The sequence below is a fragment of the Talpa occidentalis genome, unplaced genomic scaffold, assembly GCF_014898055.3.
Source record: "Talpa occidentalis isolate TD23 unplaced genomic scaffold, MPIMG_talOcc4v2.1 talOcc4.334, whole genome shotgun sequence".
NCBI classification, from domain to species: domain Eukaryota; kingdom Metazoa; phylum Chordata; class Mammalia; order Eulipotyphla; family Talpidae; genus Talpa; species Talpa occidentalis.
Window position 1 is genome coordinate 1 of NW_023603563.1, and position 8,025 is coordinate 8,025.

The following is an 8,025-nucleotide window of genomic DNA, read 5'->3' on the forward strand; positions in this document are numbered from 1 at the left end:
TTTCACTATGCTAGAATACAAAGATGTTTTGTTAAGAAGTATGATATCACCCTGGTTCCCAATTTTTTATGATATCTCTGGAAATTTTTTTTAAATAATAAATTTTATTTTTATATTCCCCATACAATTGCAACCCCCCATTCTGACCCCAATCCCTCCCCTCCTGCCCCCCTGCTGTGGTTTATATATAACAAATAGGTCACAGTTGCCTATGCATGGCCAGCTAGTAGCCAACTCATGGGAACCACGCATAACCACAGAACTATTAAATATCAAAAAAGTTTTCCTCCTAATCCTTCAATGTCACCCATCTTATAATTAGTATTCAGATTTCCCCAGTTGGCTCTGCCGGCTCAAGGTGCCTGGAGAACCATAGACTTTGGCACAGCCATGGCCAAGTCTATGAATCACACCACGCACAACCAATCCTGAAAATAGCATAGAAATGGCATCAAGAAACTCTGATCACAAAGATATGAATCTCTTAAGAGGGTGGGTCAGAACAAGAAAGGCCTGAAGAAGATGTAGGCCAACAATGCCAAGTCCATGCATGCACCTGCTAAGGCTGTCAAGGCTTTTGTGAAGCCCAAGGATGTCAAGGCCAACATTCCAAAGGGCCGGGGCCGCAAGCTCATTCAACTTGCCTACAACTCTCACCCCAAGCTTGGGAAACATGCCCTTGCCTGCATCACCAAGAGTCTCAGGCTGTCCTGGCCAAAGACCAAGGCTCAAACCCAGGCTAAGGATGAGGCTGCAGCACAGGTTCCTAAAGGTACACACACTGCCAAAGTACCCAACCCCAACAAAGGCTCAAGAATAAAGGACCCTATCTGCCCATGTGAGAACAGAGGGACTAATGTCACCCCTAGGCTGCCATCTGTAGGGCACAGGTGTCTTCCTGTGCTATTTGTACAAATAAACCTGAACCCCCCCAAAAAATTCCCCTAATTGTTCCATATATATCTTCTTATGGTGGGTTTGCTTTCTTAGGTCAGCTTTGATAGGATGGCTAGTTTCTTTTATTATTATGGGCAATTTCAAACAACACAAAATTGATATAATAAAATTAACTTTAAGAACAATATTAATATAATAAAAACAATAAAATAATAGCATGCACATACACATATGTACATATCAACAACTTCTACAGTTACCAGTATTGGGTTATGCTTTTTTTTATTTTCTTTATTTATTTATTTATTATTTATTTAGTTTATTAATTTATTTATTTATACAAGCACTGGGTACAGTCAGAAGCACGGGAGGGTGAGAGAATTCACCAGAGCCAGAGCGGGGAGCAGAGCAGTCAGAAGGACCGAGGTACACTGCTGAGGGGAGCAGCGGGCGGCAGGAGAGGTCTGCGTGCCATGTGGGACCCTCCTCCCGTGGCCGGGGAGATGCAGGGGATGGAACCGGCGCTGCAGAGGCTGCGGACAGCTTCGCAACCCAGCGCTCAACCACTGCACCACCAGGGAGGCCCAGGTTATGCTTTCTTTTTAAAGATTATATTTATTTATTTTTTGCATAGAAGACCTGGGGTACAGGCAAGAGGTGTGGGGTGGGGGGTGAGAGGATTCACCTGAGACAGAGTGGGGAGCAGAACAGGCGGATCTACTGAAATACACTGCTGAGGGGAGCAGCAGGCGAGACAAGAGAGGTCTGCTGCACCATGTGCGTAGCTCCCTGGCTGGGGATTGAACTCAGGCCCCCGCAGTGCTAGCACTGAGAATTAACCCCAAGGCCACCAGGGAGGCCCAACATCTGACCATACTTGTTTCATCTATACCACCACACTGCCACATGCTCTAAATCTTTTACAACAAGTTCCACATGTTGTATCAACTCATCCATGTGAATTGATAAAATATCAATATCAATCATATCTATATCATATCTACCCCATAGCTATCTATTTCATCATATCTAGATCATCAAGTCCAAGAACTTCTCTTCCCCTTTTATTATACCCACATATAATTATCACACATAAAACATTTTTAACAATATCAATAAGTATTCAGTCAGTATTCAAATTTTCATGATTGTCTTGAAAAGTTTTTGTGCACTTTAAGTCCATTTTGTTGACAAGCAAGAGGCAGGGAGAGGGGAAAGGCAGCTATAGTTTCCCACCCCCAGCCCCACTAGGGAAAAAGACCCCTCTTCTCTTCCTACCCCTCAAATGGCTGTGGGGGGAGTTTGTGCAGTCTGTGCTGGGATGGAGTGGAGGCTGTGGCTGGCCATTAGCGTCTTGTCGAACTCCAAGAAAGGACAGAGAAGGTATTGACCTTTCCACCTCTTGCTCCCTGTAGGACAGCAGCCACAACCTTACACTATAGAAGTCTTCATACAGGTCCTCCCTCTGGTCCAGGAGCTTGTCCTGGTACTGCTACAGAACCTCTCAGATGTAGACCTTGTTTTCCTAACCTTCCTGCTGAGTCCCCAGGCTAATAGAAATTCAGCCAATCACCAGTGAGAAACAGACCCTCCACCCTGCAGAAGTTTCCTGTCTTCAAGTAATAGCTCTATAACCAGTTCAAATATGATGGTAGAGGAGATGGGACAAGAACCTGACCTAGAAATGACCTCAGACTCATTAGCATGTTAATATGCACATCCCTAGTGGAGACTTCAGATGTCAATGAGACATGCAACATGTGAAGAAGCATGTAACCTGTGGATGAGTGTCCCAGTGTAGCCCAGGCTAAAACACATTGTGATGCTGCTCCCCACTACCCCACCATGGTAACAAGCTCAGTATTGTTGCCACCCTTCTCCTATTGTGTGATCCACAATAAATGTTCCCGCCTTGAAACTTATTTTTTTTTTTTTTCAAAATGTGTAGTGGATTAATTGATGAGAGCCAGACAAAGACCCTTTGGAAACTGAATTAGTACTTGTGGCAGACCTGGCAGGGTTTCACCTAGTCAAGGAAGAAAACTGGTTGACAATGATATTGTATATGTTGATCTTGTACTTGGCCAGCTCCCAGATTAATCATTCTGTCTCATAAAGGGATAGGGACTCAGCAGTGAACATGCAGCTAAAGGTCACCTGCTCAGGGTCCTTGAACTGCTTGCTGACAAGCAAGCAGGTGACAGGGAAGCAACTCCTCCACCTTAGAGGCCAACTGATCTGTTCTCACATCCCCTAGGCCTAGTGTGTAGCACGTCTGTGAGATGAAGGTGTTGATCTGATTCTTTTTTTTTAAAGATGTATTTATTTATGCATACAAGAGCTGGGGTACAGGCCAGAGGTGTGGGGGAGAGAGGACCCAGAGACAGAGTGGGGAACAGAACAGGAGGATTGACTGAACTACACTGCTGAGGGGAGCAACGGGCTAGTCAGGAGAGGTCTGCTGCGCCGGGTGGATCATTTCCCTGGCTGGGAATAAAACTCGTGCTGCAGATGGTGGCTGCAGATAACTTCACAGTGCTGCGTCTTAGCCCCTTGTGCCACCAGGGGAGGCCCTGATCTGATTCTTGATCTGCATCAGACAGTGGAGGCCCAGCTCAGTGATGGTGGGGATATTGAGTAGTCACAGGGTGTGGTCCACAGGTGCCATGTCAAACACCATGACTGAGAAGTCATGCCTTCATCAGTGTCATGATCTCTGTATAGCTTATGGCCTAGTCAAGGCAGGGAAGATGTAAAGGTGCTCATCAGTTCCTATATCACCTTCTTATCTGTGCTCAGCATGTCGTCCTACTCAAAGAACTCATTGGGCAGCTCAGCCATGCTGAGGCTGGGATCAATCTCCATGATGAAGAGGTTGTCATAGCCTTTAACCTTGGACAGCACCTCAGAGAAGTTCTGGGGAAAAGCATCTAACACCTGCCTCTTGGATAGCTGGACCTCTAGGCTGCTGCTGCAGGTGGTCTTATCAGCACCATCCTTACCCCTGATGAAGATCCATTTAAGGTTGTGCTGCTCCATGATGTTGCTAAGTATGGGCTCCAGCAGTTCCATATATGGTGCACCCTTGAACTCCTTTTCCTCAAAGCCGCTACCCCTCAACCCTGTCCAGACCACCCCAACTGCCATGTTGGAACCAGCCACATATATAAATGTGGTGGGTTGCTGTTTTTTGGGTTTTTTTTTTTTTGCAATTGACTTCTTAGAATCTTAACAATGCCTCCATGTTGTATTTATTTATGTGTAAGTTTTTCTGGAAAATTAACTTTGTGAGGCAAAATTTATAATCAATAAAGTGCACGCATTTTAAGGGTAAAAATTTGAGTTTTGACAAATGTGTATTCCTGTGTAACTACCAGCACATTCAAGAAAAGAAACATATCCATTTCCCTAAAAAGTTCTCTGTGCCTCTTCTCTGTCAACTCCCACTACCTCATGCAACCCTCAAGTCCAGATAACAACTGTTTTCTGTTACCAGAGATGACTCTTTATTAATTCACTCAGGTTGTCACAGGTATAAGCATCTTACCATTTTGTAAAATTATGTAGTATGAATATAACATAAATTGTGTATATTTTCACCAGTTGATGGACATTAAAATTGTTTCCAAATTATCGTTATGAGGCATAGAATATTATGAAAGTTCATGTACATTCTTCGTGGATGTATTTTCATTTTTCTTGGGTAAACATCTAGGAATTGCTGGGTTCTACAGAAAAATTTAACTTTATAAGGAATAGTCAAGCTATTATCCAAAGTGGATGGAAAATTTTACATTCCCACCAGTAAGATGTGAGAATTCCTGCTGTCAATATCTCCGCCAACACTTTGTCTTTCAATTTCATCCTTTCTAGGTGTGTGGTGGTATCTCATCATGGTTTTATTTTGTGTGTGCCTGATACTCATGTTGATCATTTTTTATGGACTTATTAGTGACTTATATATCTTCTCTTATAAAGCATCTATTCAATTTTTTATCCATTTTATTGTTGGGTGGTTTTCATATTTTTGAATTATAAGAGTTACTTGTATATTGTACTTTCAAGTCCTTCAACAGCTAAGTGTGTTAGATATCTTTTTTTCCCCATCCTTTGTTTTTTCATGTTAGTAACTCTCTTTTAGAGACCAGAATTTTAAAATTTTTATGAAGTCCAATTTATCAACTTTATCTTTTATATTTATGCTTTTTGTGGCACTATCTAGAAAATTATTTGCTTACAATCAAGGTTACAAAGTTTTTCTTTTAGAAGTAATAAAATTTTCACTTTTATGCTTGGATCTATGATCTTTATCTATATCTTTTTTTTTTTCTTTAAAGATTTATTTATTTATTTATCTATATATATTTTTCTTTAAAGATTTATTTATTTATTTATTTATACATACATACATACAAGAATTCAGGTGTAGGCCAGAGGTGCAGAGGGGAGTGTGTGTGAGAAAATTCACCAGAGACAGAATGGGGAGCAGAACAGGTGGATTGCCTGAAATACACAGCTGAGGGAGCAGCAGGGAGACAGGAGAGATCTGCTGTGCCATGTGGGTTAGCTTATAAATAAGCTTTGTAGTCAGGTAATGTATGTCTTCCATCTATATTTTTCTTTTTCAGAATTGCTTTGGCTCTTCTTGACTCTTTATTTCCATATAAATTTTAGAATAAATGTATCCATTTCTACCCTTAACTCCCATCTGTTGTGATTTTGATTGGGAAGGAACTGAACGGGTAGACCAACTTCTAGAGGATCGTCACCATGACAATATTGAGTCTTCAGATAAGTAAACATGGTATATCTCTTCTTTATATGGGTCTTCAATTTCTGTAAACAGTATTTTGTATCTTACAAAGTTTCTTGGTGCCACTGTAATGATACCTTTAAAAATTCTGCTTTTTGATCATTCATTGCTGGTATATAGAAATTCAGTAGATTTTTCCAAGTTGTGCTGAGATATAATGGACATAAAATACTATATGTTTACAGTATAAAAAGTAATTATTTTGATAAATATATACTACAAAATTATTACCATAATGAATTTATTTTTTAAGACTTATTTATTTTATACATACAAGAATTGGGGTACAGACCAAAAATACAGGGGGCGAGAGGATTCACCAAGGACAGAATGGGGAACAGAACAGGAGGACTGGCCAAAATACACTGCTGAGGGGAGCAGCTGGCAAGTCAGGAGAGTCTGCCATGCCATGTGGGTTGCTCCCTGGCTGGGGATGGAACTTGTGCTGCAGTGGCTTCATAGGTTGTGTCCCAACCCCTTGCACCACCAGGGAGGTCCACCACAATGAATTTAATTACTATGTATCACCTCACATAGTTACAAACTTTTTTTCCTTATGTCAATATTTTTTTTTTTATATTGACCTCGTTCCTTAAGATTTTACTAAACTTTCTTATCCTAGAAGCGTTTTGGGAGTGTTATTTTTGGCATCATTATACAGGCCAAGATTTCCAGTACAAAGCTAAACAGAAGTAGTTGGAGTAGGCATCCTTCTCTTGGATCCAATTTTAGGGGAAAAGTCTTGAGTCTTTCACCATCAGTATGATGTTAGCTGTCAGTTTTTCATATATGGCCTTCATCAAGATGAAGTTCCCTTCACTTGTTGCTATATGGAGATTTTATCATGAAAGGATGCTGAATTTGGTAAGTGTCCCTTCTGCCACTATTGAGAAGTTAGCTTAAAATATTGATTTTTTTAAAAAAGATTTATTTGTTTATGCATACAAGAGCTGGGGAGCAGGCCAGAGGTGCAGGGGGTGAGAGGATTCACCAGAGACAGAGTGAGATGCAGAATAGGTAGATCTACTGAAATACACTGCTGAGGGGAGCAGGGAGTCAGGCGAGGTCTGCTGCGCCACGTGGGTCAGCTCCCTGACTGGGGATGGAACTCATGCTGCAGAGGCTGCGGATAGCTTTACAGTGCTGCAACTTAACCCCTTGAGCCACCAGGAAGGCCCCAAAGGTTGATATTTTTTTTTTTTTTTGACAGCTCTCCTGCCTGCCTGTGACTCACTATGTAGGCATTTCTTTTCTTTTCTTTTCTTTTCTTTTCTTTCTTTCTTTTTTTTTTTTTTTGTGGGACCCTCGCAGCCTCTCAGCCCAGGGCTCAACTGCTGTGCCACCCGGGGGAGGCCCTGTAGGCATTTCTTTTCACAAAAATTTTCCCTTTGCAAAGCTGCAACAGCAGCTCTCCTCCCTAGACTGCCTACCTGTGTCTACTCAGGTGCCTTGCCTTTTTTCTTTTCCCCTTTTCCTAATAAACCTGTCCTTTAAAGAATTTTTTTAAATTTTTTTTTTCAATGTTAACTCAAGCTTGAATTCCTAGAATAAATCTCACTTGGTCATGATGCAGTATTATTATTATATATTGCTGGATTCAATTTTCTAATATAGAGTTAGGGATTTTTGCATGTATGTTCATGATGCATTTTGGTCTATTGTTTTGTCTGCTTGTAAACTGTTCTTCTGGTTTTAGTATCAAGTAAATGGTAGCCTCATAAAATTGAAATGTTTCCTCGTCTACTGTTTTCTAAAAGAGTTTGTGTAAGATTGATATTTTTCCTTTTAGATGATTGAAAGAAATCACCAGCAAAATTATCTGGAGCTGGAGTTTTCTTTAAGGGAAGATTTTTTTATTTATGAATTAAATTTGTAAAAATTGATTGAGAGATACTGCATTTTTTAAATTTATGCATGAGTCAATATAGAAATTTGTGCCTTTTAAAGAATTGGTCATTTCAACCAGGTTGTTAAATTTATTGGAATAATGTTGTTCATGTTACTCTCTCATTATGCCTTTCATATTTATAGTTTCTGATTTAAGTCTTCTCTTTAATTCCTAACATTGGTAATTTGTATCTTCTTTTTTCTTGGGGAGTATTCAAGTCTTCAACTATGTTATGGATTTGTTTTTTTGCCTCTTTACAGTTCTACTAATTTTTGTTTCTCAGTATTTGAAAACTCATACACATCTGGGATTGTAAGATCTCCTGATGAATTTAAGCCTTTATTATAATGAGGTAGTCCTTTTTATCCTTGGTGATAACACCTATTCTGAAATCTTTATTATCTGATATTAATGGAGGCAGTCCAGT

General features: G+C 40.3%; 1 pseudogene; it reads right to left on the reverse strand.

Moving 5' to 3' along the window:
• Positions 1-2,890: 2,890 nt before the first annotated feature.
• LOC119256615 (ATPase GET3-like) lies at positions 2,891-4,044 on the reverse strand (annotated as a pseudogene).
• Between the last annotated feature and the right edge of the window lie 3,981 nt (positions 4,045-8,025).